This window comes from Mastacembelus armatus, chromosome 20 (assembly GCF_900324485.2).
Source record: "Mastacembelus armatus chromosome 20, fMasArm1.2, whole genome shotgun sequence".
Lineage (NCBI taxonomy): Eukaryota > Metazoa > Chordata > Actinopteri > Synbranchiformes > Mastacembelidae > Mastacembelus > Mastacembelus armatus.
Genome location: NC_046652.1, coordinates 16,498,301 through 16,511,738, shown reverse-complemented (window position 1 = coordinate 16,511,738; position 13,438 = coordinate 16,498,301). Strand labels below are relative to the sequence as shown.

The following is a 13,438-nucleotide window of genomic DNA, read 5'->3' as shown; positions in this document are numbered from 1 at the left end:
TGGATCAATATGTGCAGGTGTCATATTAACACTCACCCTGCTTCCCACTTCCTGTTTCCTCCTTCTTCTTCTCTGTGGACTTTAAAATGGAGTCTGACTTCACACTTGGCTCTTCTTCACATGTGGCAGTGAGTGGACGCTCTGCAACACAAACAGGAAGTCAACAACATCACAGGAAGTTCTCAGAGTCTCTCCCAGTGGAAATGGTCCCTCCAGAGGCCTGGTGGTCTCAGTGTTGAACATGTCTCTGGACTATCATAGGACTATCCCAGTCCTCATTAAAGTAATTGTCCAATAAGTGTCAGTGAATCTGGAGCAGACTCTTATTTTGAAATGTCCCTCCCTGCTGTGTGTCTGTCAGCAGCTCCCTGAACAATTTTCAGCAGCTGCTTTTAGTTGATCTTAAACATGATCCTACAGGAACATCAGTGTTTCCTTCAGAACATATGAAAGACTTTGGTCTGAAAAGTCTCCTGTGTCATCAGGACATATTTGGTTGGAAATTCACTGAGTCCTGATGATTTGAATCGTGGCCAGATCTCCTCTCAGCTCTGTCAGGTGGAAAATGTCTGAGCTCAGAGTTTCAGCCTGACCAAGTGTTGTTGTTTGTTTCAGCCACTAGATGGAGCCAGAACATCTGGAGCTGCAGCTGGAGGGACTTCAACTCAGGAAAACTACAGATCACAGCAGAAACATCAGTCGATCCACTGATGGCAAATGAAACTGTTCCATCATATTTCAGTCCAAAGAAGAAACAACAGCTGTGGTTCTTTGTTTCCTGTCCCACTGACTGAATCTCAAGGCATTTGGTGTCGTTTTATGCTCATTGTTCATTTCTTTGTTGTTGTTTTGCATCTTTTTGCTTCACTTTTTGAAACTAACTAGAAATATGTCCCTTCAAACAGAAGAAACTGGGACTTTGGCTCAGACTCTGGCTCTGTTCTTAGAGCCCCTACATATGCACATGTATGTGGAACCACATGTATGTGGAACATGTGTGGACCTGAATCCAGGGCCCTGATGGGGCCAGTATTTCCCTGAATACACACTGGACAATGGGTTTTATTCTGAGCTGGCTGAGATGGATCTGCAACTGTCAGCAGCTCTTTAACAAACAAGCACAATCACAATCGAACTGTGGCTGTAAAAAAGGAAGAAACAGTCGCTGACTCACTGACAAACAGTCTCAGGGTCTGAGTTCAGGACTGAAGGTCACAGGATCAAGTCTGGACCAGTCCCTCTTCACACACAGACAGCTGGATCCTGGACACTGGTCTCTGTCTGTGGTACTGACCTCTGCAAACACAAACATGGTTTTATTGATTTCACATCAATCACTGATCAATTGACTGTTTATAGAGCTCTGAATCCACAAATGCTCAAAGACAGGAAGTTTCAAAGTTTCTGAACCAGGCCATTCAAGTGACGCAGTAACAAAATCACAAAACAGGAAGTCCAGGCACACGAACATGAAGCCAGAGTCCAGTGGACTCAGAGTAGGCACCACAGCAACTGTCTTTAAAGCTGACTGAACTCTTCCTGCTGGGCCACAGGAAGTCACATGACTCTGTGGTTACAGCAGTACCACTATACACACATGAGTACACTATCCGCTCTGATCTGGGTTTAATGTTGTACTGCAGCTCTACTGGGTACTGAACTTACAGGTACTACTTATATACTTCTAGCCTGCTTTTTTGTGTATTTGCAGTACACTTTGAAGTACACAGCAAATAAACTATGATATATACTGTTAGTTAGTACTCACATTACACTCCAATCCTTTTAGTGTATTTGCAGAAAGACCAGTCCATCCAGGACCCCAAGCCCACTACACAACAAAGGCCAGAAATGGTCCCAGCAGCTGGTACTCTGAGGGTCCAGGTACCAACAAGTGGACAACATGAATTAAATCCAACACAGCAACACACACAATGTGACTATTTACTCTAAAGTACTCCACCTAATACTACAAGACAAATACCTAAATGTTGTGTATAAGTAGGGATGGGAACTGAGACCAGGACCAGTATTGATTCTGCCTATTGGCCCGATTCTTTATCGATTCGCTTATTGATTCCTGATCAGGTCAATATGAGCCAAGTTTCCGTCAGTCAAACTAAAGTCCAGGCTGGATCTACTTTTTGTTTCTGACGCCCTTTTCCCAGAAAGGTCCCAGAGCTGTCGTCTCCAGAAACTCACAGGAAACAGGACGACAGCTCTTCAACACGACTCGGACTTTCACCTTTCACAGAAACTACTGAGCAAAAATCCTCAATATATAAAAACTGCTGCCCCTCAGACCACGGACCAGACCAGCGCATAGTCCAGCTCCTACAGTCCACCTGGACCCTGAACTGGAGCCTCGGACAATGAAACCATAAAGAAAATACGAGTCAGACTTACCCTGCGTCTCAAACAAACGCTGCTCCATCGACCCCACCACACTTCCTGTCCAGCTCCTTCACTATAAAAGCCTCACCTCACCTCTATACGTCTAGAAATACTTCGGTGGGGGCCGAAAATAAATAAACAGGAGGTCACAGCCAGAGACACTTCGCCGTGGTGCATTCTGGGCATTTTTGATACCATTCCTTATTTTAAAGACTTTTAAAAACAGAGGGGTCCTTTACTTTGAAGGACTGAAGTCAGGCTGCTTCGTCCCACGTGATTTACTGGAAAATCCCAGTTTCCATCAAAACTATCCAAAGTCCCTGTGGACCCCGAGTATTTCCTGTTAGTTTGTGCCTGTGGAAACACCCAGACCATAACAGGAATCAGTATTTGATATTGTTTTCTGCTTCACCTGACACACAACAGACACATGTAGGCCTGAGACAGGCAGGTCTGATCCACTGATATTACATAGACATCACATGTTTTGAATCCAGCTGCAGTGGGGCAGCAATCAAACAGAAAATCCCATTTTGTCCCACTTTCACACACACAACCTCAGCCTCACTCCCAGTCTGAGTCCACGTGCAGGGAGACGAGACAGAATCACACAGTGGATCAGAAAAGACCAAGAGGAGGGAGGTGATTTAGCAGAAGTTCACTCTCAGAGAACTAAATGGCATTTTGTCCTCAACAGATTCCTACGGTAAATACATTCTGTAGATTAAGACGCATAAAGACATATTCAGATTACAGGATATTCAGAAGTCAATGCATTCACATTCTACACTAATACAAACTCATATTGGATATAGTGCACAGCCAGATGGACGTTTTACTTTGAAAGGACACAGAGAGAGAAAGAAGTGGTGTATTAGCTTTGGTTCCTTATCACATGATGTGGTTCCTACTCTCCTGTTTTTATTTCTGTTTATTTCTCCCCCTCAGTCAGTCGACAATTTGCATCGGCTGGAAAAGCAAAGACAAACAACTGATCCACCTGTTGGGACCAACAGCCGGTTCCTCCTCAGCAGCCTATTCCAGTCCTGTAGCTCAGTGTTAACACAACATCAGTTTGTTGTCTGAACATCAGCTGGGACATGTCAACAACTTCTCAACAGGCAGAAAAACACCTGGAGAAGGATTTAGCCCAGAAAAGAAAAGCTCTCAGATATTTCACAGAAAACATGTCGTGCTGCTGATGCTTCAAATGCAGAGACCACTGTGCATTAAACAGCAGTGAAGGATGATCGTTGGATTCAAAGGCTCATGTAGAAATCCTTTTTTCTTTCTCTCAGCGTCAGCATCATAATGAGACCAAAGACATGTTGCATGTGTCTGTTTTCATGGAGGACCATGAGTTTGTGTGGACATGGATAAACCTCCAGGCAGCACCGATTCAATCTGGTCTCTGGACTTTAAAGGATTCCAGAGATCCGATCAGACTCATGTCAGGACTTCCTGTGGGGCCTTAAACACCATCTCACCGTTAAGACGCTGAATCAAGTCAATGTCAGTTTGTGTCCCCAGCTGATTGACACACAATATGTTTCTTATGGATGGATATTCACAGCCAGATGCCAAAACCTGTGCAGCTCTGAGTTCTACCAAGATTTCAACTCTACTGGTCTAAAAACAGGTGATGAAAGGGGGCAGGTCCATGTGCACCTCATGTCATGAAGCTAACAGAGATCTTTGACTGAAGGTCAACCACTAATTCCCACTGGAAAAGTAGATGAGACCATCAATGACATGTTTCTGCAGCATTTTCACAGCACAGAGTTTCTGTGAAGTGAGATTAAAGCTGCAGCATCATTTCCTGTAGCTAACAGCTAATAATAATGGAGGAGGCTCATTGGAGAGAGCCATGTGTTTCATTTGAATCACAGGGAGAGTTAGGACTCTGTTCACTTTCAGCTCATTCCAAATGTTCAGATTTAACATGCAGACATGCTCCATCTTCAGACTCACATATTAGAATGAGTAGATCTGAAATATAGAGAAACAAGATTCAAGTCCCAGGTGTCTGCACTGGAGCTGGAACAAACACTAAATAATGTCGTTCTAGGAAATATTTGCATTTGTATTGATTTGTTTGGACAATAAATGGATCATATGAAGGTTTAAAAGACACAAGAATAGAAAAAGATTTGTACAGCGAAGATCAAAAACTCCAAAGGTTTGATCATCACGTCTCAACAGAAGGAATTTCAAAATCCAACCGATCCAAAGAAACAACATGAGACATGAATAAATGTCAAAGATTATTATGTTGTTGCAAACTTGTCCAGTCAGATCAGATTGAAAAATCTCCAATGATTCTTTATTGTAGCTACTTCACTGCACTGGTTTATGTGTGTATTGAATAATTCAACTGGAAACAATCATTGGAAAGTCTGAGACACCAAATCAGGCTGATTCAGACATTTGGAGATAAACTACATGTGAAATATACATGAAGATCAAAAATGATCCCAATATTTAGTTTAGAAAATAAAGGAGCTGAGTGTTCAGTTCATCTACTTAGAGCAACTCTCACTAATCTTTTCTGGAAACATCCTTGGAAGTTAGGAAACAATTTGTTGAACCAACCTGTTGATTTGGTTGATGATGTTATTCCAGTTTCCATGATATTTCATCTTAGTTTGGCATCAGACTTTTTCCTGATGACGTCTGAGAAAGTGGATTATTCCTAAAGTAAAGACAATCATTAGATTGACAGGAAATATTACACACTTCAATTTACTGAGACTGAAGAAAAATCGATTCCATTGACACAATTGAGACATTTTTCTAGTTCACCATTTGTGCTGTTCATTTCCCAAATCCACAGTTTGGAAAAGGGAACAAACTAGAACCTCATGTGCATAAAGTCAATGTAGGTGAAGGAGCAGGAGCCATGTGATGAATAAGAACGGGCCCTTTTGGTACCACACAGGAAATATCAGCAGGATATTAGTGTTCACATCAGTCAGGCTCAGTCATATTCTGGTCTTTGCTGCCCTCTAGTGGATCCTGTCAGCTGTGAGAAATACAAGGTGACACTTCATCACCACAGTGCTACAGCAGAGGACAGGACAGGACTGATCCAGTGAGGGGGTCGGGTCAGGACCGATCCAGCGAGGGGGTCGGGTCAGGACCGATCCAGCGAGGGGGTCGGGTCAGGACCGATCCAGCGAGGGGGGTCGGGTCAGGACTGATCCAGTCCTCTGTACATTCTCTTGATAAAATATTCCAAGTTCCTCTTCCAGCACTGACACTACCAGGTTTTTCTTTAACCAGTGATATCAGATGGTGTCATGGACCAGACTCACAGTCAGTCCACATCCATCACACATGGGGGTTCAGTAGTATTTCCCTGCAGTGAATTTACTAAGTGAAGTATTTTATTGAGGTACAGCTTTGAGATATTTGTACATGAATGTCTGAGCAGGTCCTAAATTATGACACATGGGAATAAATTAAAGTCCAACTTATTTCAATATTATTTCAAATCCCATCAAAGCTGCTTATTTCTACATGAAAATCAAGTTTTTCTCTGTTTGATGTTTGTTCAATGAGAAGTCAGACAACAGGAAAATGATCAGAACATCAGTTTGTTTTCTCCAAATGAAGTTTGGATGCCAGGATTAAATTCATCTCTCAGACAAAAAGATGAATGTCTGAATGTTATTGGGGCCTTTATAAGTCCTGGTTCATTTGTTGGTAACAGTTGGTTTGTTGGTTTGGTTGGAAAGAAAGAAATTCACATCCAATGGATCTAAAACATGCAACAGCCAACAAACTGCTGACTAGAGTTCAACTTCTGAGTAAAGTCACTGCAGTCGGCCCAGAAAAACACTGAGAACAAGACAAAGCTGTGGCTCAGAGTGACACGGGGTCAAAGTTCAGTCTAATGGCTGCTTCAAATGCAAAACCTCCTTCAAACAACAGGAGATAAAAAGCCTTATACTGTGACACTTTCATCAGTTTCTCTTCCAACATTTCACTTTGACATTTAAAGAAAATCTGATCTGGGGACAGTTTTGTTGCTTTGTTAAGGCTCCACTTAGTTCAAAACACAGTATTATTCTAAAATATTCTGAGCTCATCAAACTTTGTGCAACAACAAATGAAAGGAACAAATGAGGACAGGTGGCACCATCATTTTTACCATGATCTTTACACTGACAAGTTGGACCAATGAGTCCAAACCCACAATGTGAATGATATTTCTGAGTGGAGTCTTGGTGATTAGTTCCAATGATGGTTCTGTTTCCTTTGGACAGAGCTCCAGTATGTGCTGCTGCAGAATGAACAGCAGTAATGAGGCCCAAAGGGCAGTGACATGTGCTTGTGAGCAGCAGGTTGGAGTTGAAATCCTGATCTGTCAGGATCAACTGGTGTTTTTTTTAAAGAGATCTGAACAGCAGAACTAGAACACTAGAATGATGTTCTGTGGTTCATCCATCATAATGGAACATTAGTGTATCTGCAGCAGAACAGAACTCCACAGTCATTCCCACATCAACCTTTGGAGAGGTAAGACCCTGTGCAGCTGGGAGAAAAACTGCTTTTGATTTATTGTTCTCTGTGGAAAGAAAATGACTGGACTGTGTTGGGGAAGAAGGACATTTCATTTCTCTGTTGTTCTCTCAAGGAAAAGACTTTTTCCACCTGTTGAATTCCAGAGAACTTTACATGTTATGTTAGATGTGCATCTTTTTCTGTGAACAGGAGAAACAAACACACATTTTGTCTTGTCCCACAGTTTGAATTAGAAAATGTGTCTTTACCTGTGTTGTATCCAGAACTATTTTTCATATGATATTCAATGTCATGTCAATTATACAATTGGAAATGATGCAAAATGCAAGTGTTGATTTCCAAGTGATTCATAGCCACTTGCAGAATTTCCACACTTTAACTAGAAACATTGAATTTTGGGCCTTTTAAGGTTAATCAATGTCATTTGTCAACATTGGCTCCAAAATGTTTCCACTAGAGGTAAAAATGCTCTGAAATCATATCAAACTCCATCATGTGTTAAGTGTCCTTCTTTATTTTCATTATTTATGTCAATTAATGCAATATTTGAGACATTTCCCAGAAATGTCCATGTTTTACTGTACGACACATTTTGTTTTACCAAATGACACAGTGCAGTTGCAACATGCACTACATAAATCTATTGATAACAGAAATATCCATCAGTCTGATATTGAATGAATAGAATTCTGAACAACACAAAGATCCAAAAATGTCAACCTTTCATTCACTTTCTAACATTTTCTAACAATTTTCTAACGTCCTCCATCTTCCAAACAAAATGATAACACTTCTAAGTTTTAGCATTTTAGATTCAGTTCTTCAGTAAAACAGTCCTCAAAGTTAATGAAGACAACTGCTGCTCAAATGATGAAACATGATTAAAAATCATTCACTTTTCTCTTTGGCAGATTTTTGAAAGTCTTGAGATGAGCCTGTAAAAGTTTTTGCATGATCGACCTTTGAAGAACATTTTTAGTATCTAAGGAACATTGTTCCACAAAGATCTATTTCCTTAAATGTCATTTGGCCAAACAAAGGTAAGAGGCCATTTTGAGCTCTGATCTCATGGGTTTAGTTCAGGGACATGTGATGACATCACTCAGAAGACCCCTGAAGACCAATGAGGTTGGAGGAAAGTTTCAGACTTTCTCCTCAGTTTAAGTTCATTTCACCTTTTCCAAGTGTGGCAGCGTGTGTCACAGGTTTGGGTGTCATTCGCTCAAACCTCAGAAAACTGTTTTTAGGGCTCATCCTTTTTAACACTAACAATACTGATCTTATCTTATCTTTCCTGACTTGACTTGACCAAACAGGAACTATTTCTGGCGTCATGACGACATAAATGTTAAAACATTCTTTGATTTACTTTTCTGTCAGCTAGCTGGGTCTCAAACCCTTGGGAAAGTCCATCCTGAACCTGAACACACCTGGTCTCCTCTGCTGAGAAAAGCCTCCTCAAATCCTTCCCTCTGGTTCCTCAGTCCTCAGACTGACAGCAGCTTCACCTGAAATCCTCACAACTCCAGCATCAACTGGATGACTCCAAAATATTTTTATCAGGTTTGTTTGTTGATACAAAAATGACTTTAACACATTTTTCATTAATTAACTTGATCATCTTCAGTAATTCTGGTGTCCAGATGAGAAAACCTTTAAAACAGTTTGTGATTTTCTTTTTCCAGCTACTACACCAACTATATGAACCTGAACACGCCTGGTCTCCTCTTCTGAAAAAAGCAAAACACTGAGACCAGAGAAAGAATCTGAGGACAGAAAAGGTTTTTGTGACGTTTCTAATCCTCTTAAATGTCGATGCTGTGTGAGAGAACAACCACAGGATGAAACAAGACGTCCTGTTTTCAGAGACCAGGACATCAGCAGACAGATGGACAGTCTTACTTTGGACAGTGCTGCTCTGACAGGACCGGAGCTCCTCCACAGAAACTCCACTGTTCTTCTCTCTGTGAAGACGTTTGTGTAGAGGTCAGAGGTCACAGGTCACAGAGTTTATCAGAGGAGGGTTTGTTATATTATACACTACTACTTTTATATTAGTTGAAAATTTCTTTCTTTAGCAATTGAAAGCCAATTTATTTCTACTTCATCATATCGTTCTCTTTTCAGCCTTTCCAGCAATGTTGAATAGTTTTTAAGGTGAACAAGTTCAGCTTCCATCTCCAGTTTTACATTTCAGCTTCTAGGATTCTTCAGCATTTCAGCCTTCAGCTTATTCAGCAATGCATTTCAGCCATTTTCAGCCTTGTTGGGCAGCTTCATCCAGCTTTCAGCATTCACACGCATCTTCCACAGGAAATGCAGTTTTCTAGTTATGGGTTATCAGGCTATTTACTGTCGTATTAAGTGAATCACTTCAGGGAAAAGAACATAATCCAACACAACAATTGGCCAGTGTCACATACACAAAACCTTTGCCAGTTCAATGATCTTTGTAAACATATTAGCAAAGTCAACTTTTCATATAATGAATCATGTTTTTCCTCTTTTCATCCTGTAAGTGATTCAGAGACTATCCATGCAACATGAAGAGAAGCTCCTGTCCTCTAAATGTAACTCACCTCAGCTGGAATGAAATGCTGAGTCATGTTCCTTACAAGACTCCAGCTTTATAGAACAGCCAAATTAGGAATAAATAATCCTTGGGGATTTTTTACTGGGAGTTTCTCTCAAGATTCACACTGAGATGACTCTTCAGAGCCTTTGTCAGTGTGGCATCATTTGTTCAAACTGACACTGACACACCAAAGACTACAACAGAGGTTTTTGTCCAGTTCAACATTTGTAGTTAATTGTCTTGCACTATAATCCAAACAAATGGCAGAAGCCCAAGTCTTTCAATCACTGACTGGAAACGTTATAAAAACGATTTATTTGCCAAGACATACGTGACATATGGGCACCAAAAATTATTGGGGCTATTTCTGATGCTATTGTGGGGCCTTCCACTATGTCCATGGTTGTTTATATGCTGCAAACTAAGAATGACAGACCCCTGACATCCTGGCTGAAATTGACAGGTAGAATAAAGCCAACATGTTTGTAAAGACATTTGAATTGGAAATTATATTTGCTGGACCGACCCTGGAGCCTTTATGTGGGGAGTTTACATGTTCTCCCAGTCTCTGTCTGGGGTTCTTCTGGCTACTCTGGTTTCCCCCCACAGTCCAAAGACCTGCAGTTTGGGGTTGGGTAACTGGTGACTCTAAACTGTCTGTAGATGAGCGTTTGCACCTGTCAGCCCTGTGACAGACGGTGATCTGTCCAGGGTGAACGCCACCTCTCGCCAAATGTCAGCTGGGATTGGTTCCGTGCCCCCGTGACCCTCGGTGTACCTGGATAAGTGGTGGATGATGGACGGATGGATGTGACGTGTGCTGACTCCAAAGGGCAGCAACGTTCGATGTTAGTGGATGTAGAAGGCAGCAGACTCCTACGTGCACGTGCTGCATTTTTGGCGTTCTTGTAGTTCCCATACAAAGAAACATGTCACATCACATCTAAACATTTCTCTGAGCCCCAAACAGCAAAACTGCCTGAGTGCTCGAGTGACATGAGAACTCACACATGTTCAGGCAAACTACCTCTGGATGAGGAAGCAGGAAGGTACTAGGATGAAGCAGCTTTAATTTAAGGGCTTATCTGCTGTCTAATCTCCTGGAGGTTTGAGATTCACATATTTTAGATTCATTATCTTCACATTAATCCTCACTAATATAGTTTTTCTTCAATATACTAAGCAAATAATCCTTTAGACATTTCCAGATTAATGCCAGATAAGATTTATATTTCAAAATGTCCTGTCGATACTCTATTAATGAAAAGGAGCATCAGTGTATTTATGGGCCCACACTGTCACTTCTTATTTGCTATATAAGCTTTCTGACATATTAGTTATTTCAAGGGTTCTGGTGACTGACTGGTCACATATGCTTGGAACATGGACAGTCCTTGTTTGGGTCATCTGGCAAGTTCTGGCATCTTACAAGTTTCACTTTCCTGCCAAACTATCAAATAACTGTGAAAGAAATGAGATTTAAAAGCAAAAGAAATACATGTGTGAATCTTTATAACTCTAATCAGCTTTGTAGCTGCCAAATACTTTGCTTTCATACAACATCATCTATCCTAACATATGATTCTAGACCGTAGCCCAGAATGTGTGTTTTTCCCCACATGCTTGACATGGAGACGTCAGCAAGTCCCACTGTTGTTCAATAGAGAGACACAGTAAAAGGGTCCCACAGTGGACCTTTGTGCAAAAATGGAAAAGTCCGTTTCCCGAGCTTCCCCCCTGAGATGGTTGATGAGAGAGGTGGGGGTTAGAGACAGAGGGACAGTGGGAGGTTTTAAAGGGACTATAGAAAGGTTGGCTCTGCTGACTCCTCTGTGGTAAACACAAACAAAGGCAGAGTCCACCCTGCTGTCACTCTGGCCTCTGTCACAGCTGGTTTTCCACAAGTGAAGCGTCTGCTCTGTTGTGGCTTCAGTCCTTAGAGGCATGAAAGTGATACATGAGGCCTGACAAACAACTTTGGCTCCACACTGGACCTGCAAAGACCAAGTCTGTTGCTGGAAGACACTCATCTTTTGTCCTTCCTTCTTCAGACACTGAACACACACACACAGACATAGATACACACACACACTTCACAAGCTTCCGTTACTTCACGGTGGGACTGGTCCATCCACCAAGGCATCATTAGCATCCAAACAGCTGATCACCACGTTGACCTTTGATTGATCATGTCTGTCTTGAACTGACCTGCAGATGCTGAATGTTTGACCTGCAGCTCAAAGTGCATTTACCCTGATTTTCTAAACAGTTTTTTTATTGCCTACAAATCAAACTGGTTGACCAAAGTGTTGTCTGTGTGCTCATCTCACTGCTTCTATATATAAAGACCAAATTCATTAACTCAGCTCACAAACATGTTTCATTTCACACAAAAAACAAAGAAAACTCCAAGCTAGACGCTATAATTTTCCCAAACAGGAAGAAACTGCTTTTGTTGGGGAAATCATGTGACATCTACGTTTGAAACAGCTGAAGCTTCCTTGCTGGGCATCAGTCACATGGTTGGAAGTCAAGAGCAGAAGCAACAGTTTTAAAGAGACACCGTCAACCGTTGTTGTGCAAGGCCTGGAAAGGAGAAGTAACGATGTGGGTCTGCAGCTCCTCCAAAACCGACCTGGTTTGGAAGTTGAACCGAGAACTTAAGAAGAATAAAGCTTGAATGACAAAAACTAACATTTGCACATTAGAAAATAGAAAGTAGCAAAGGTTGAAGGATAAACCCTTTGACCTTAATCCACTAATCCAACGTTCTGGATTCAACTTTATGTCCATCTTGTAAATGATGCTGATCTAAAAACCAAAAGAAAAAGCTCCAGGACACGTTTCAGTCACTGTATGAAATATTTCAGTGTGACATGCTCACACGCAGAGTAAAAACACCTACAATCTGTATTTGGCCACATGAATCGAAGCAGGTGTCATGTCTCATGTCTGTCCATATCTTGGACAACAGACTTTCATTCTGCCACACTGGCTCCTGCACTGAGAGCAAAACTAATCAAACCCAAATACTGATCAGAACCACAAGATCCTGCATTTTGTTGCTATTTCACACAATAATCAGCTTCATGAACTTTCTCACTGCTGTGACAGAAAGTTGGCAACTTCTTCAATAATTGTTTTTAGCTTTTTCAGATGAGAGTTTGTAGTTATGGCGAATATAGTAACACACTGAGGGGAATTAAGTGCAGGAGGAATTCTGCATATGAAAGTTAATTTGTGGAAGCCAGAGTCGGCCATTTTTCTCAGCTCATTAGGCTGCAAAGAGCAACTGAGCTGCAGCATCTGCCTGACTTGAGCAAATAAAACCCTGACACCAAATAAAGAGCAGAAGTGAATCTTCAAACTAAACCATCTGTCTCCTAACTCTCCTCTTTGCACAACCTCAACTGTCACATGAGCCTGGTTTGTCATTTATGTTCAGCAGTAACTTTGCAGAACCACCTGCTGCAATTTTAACTGATGCAGCGAAAAGTACAAGACCAGGATTTTTTAAAAGAACATTTTGAAATCCAAACACTGTGGTAATGGGTCCTTAAAGACGTCACCAGGCAGAACAGAGGGAACACACAAGAAATGAAAGATTTTTTTTGGTTAGTTTGGTGATTTACTCTTAAGAGATTTAAGTAACTCAGACTCATAAGTCCAAGATCCTGAGACTGTCGACCCTATTGCTTTATAGGAGCAATGCAAAACAGATTTTAAGGACAATCAGAAGAACCAGATCTTTAAGGTCTGCAGTGAGCTGGGTTTTTATGTCTGTTTACACTGATCTTTGTTATAAAAACATCTCAACTTCAAATCTGTAAAAACAGTTTTCTTCAACTTTAACTCAAACTGTTTATGAAAATATACATCAGGATGTGTGATATTCACTTCATGAACCTTCTTGTGGAGATCAACAGTAAATAAAGAACCTGC

The 13,438-nt window shown here is 41.2% G+C and overlaps 1 protein-coding gene and 1 long non-coding RNA gene across 7 annotated transcripts in view; both read right to left on the bottom strand.

The window, feature by feature from the left end:
• Nucleotides 1–13,438, bottom strand: part of LOC113121548 (protein NLRC3-like) — a 100,435-nt gene that overhangs the window by 79,497 nt on the left and 7,500 nt on the right. Inside the window, exon 1 of one of the 5 annotated variants that reach the window (XM_026292150.1) lies at nt 1,175–1,294. The exons of 2 other annotated variants lie outside the window; for them this stretch is intronic. The gene's annotated coding sequence lies outside the window, so the exon portion shown is untranslated. Of the gene's footprint in view, nt 1–36; nt 948–1,174; nt 1,295–13,438 lie in introns of those variants that run through there. 2 more of the 5 variants (XM_026292148.2, XM_026292149.2) reach the window with 2 other exon arrangements.
• Nucleotides 2,781–5,249, bottom strand: LOC113121560 (uncharacterized). 2 transcript variants are annotated; one of them, XR_003294754.1, is made up of 3 exons: nt 5,197–5,249; nt 4,987–5,086; nt 2,781–4,383 (listed from the first exon to the last, which is right to left on the bottom strand). It is a non-coding gene; the product is annotated as an uncharacterized LOC113121560 (long non-coding RNA). The 2 variants fall into 2 exon arrangements; XR_003294753.1 differs by lacking the exon at nt 5,197–5,249 and having other exon boundaries at nt 4,987–5,188.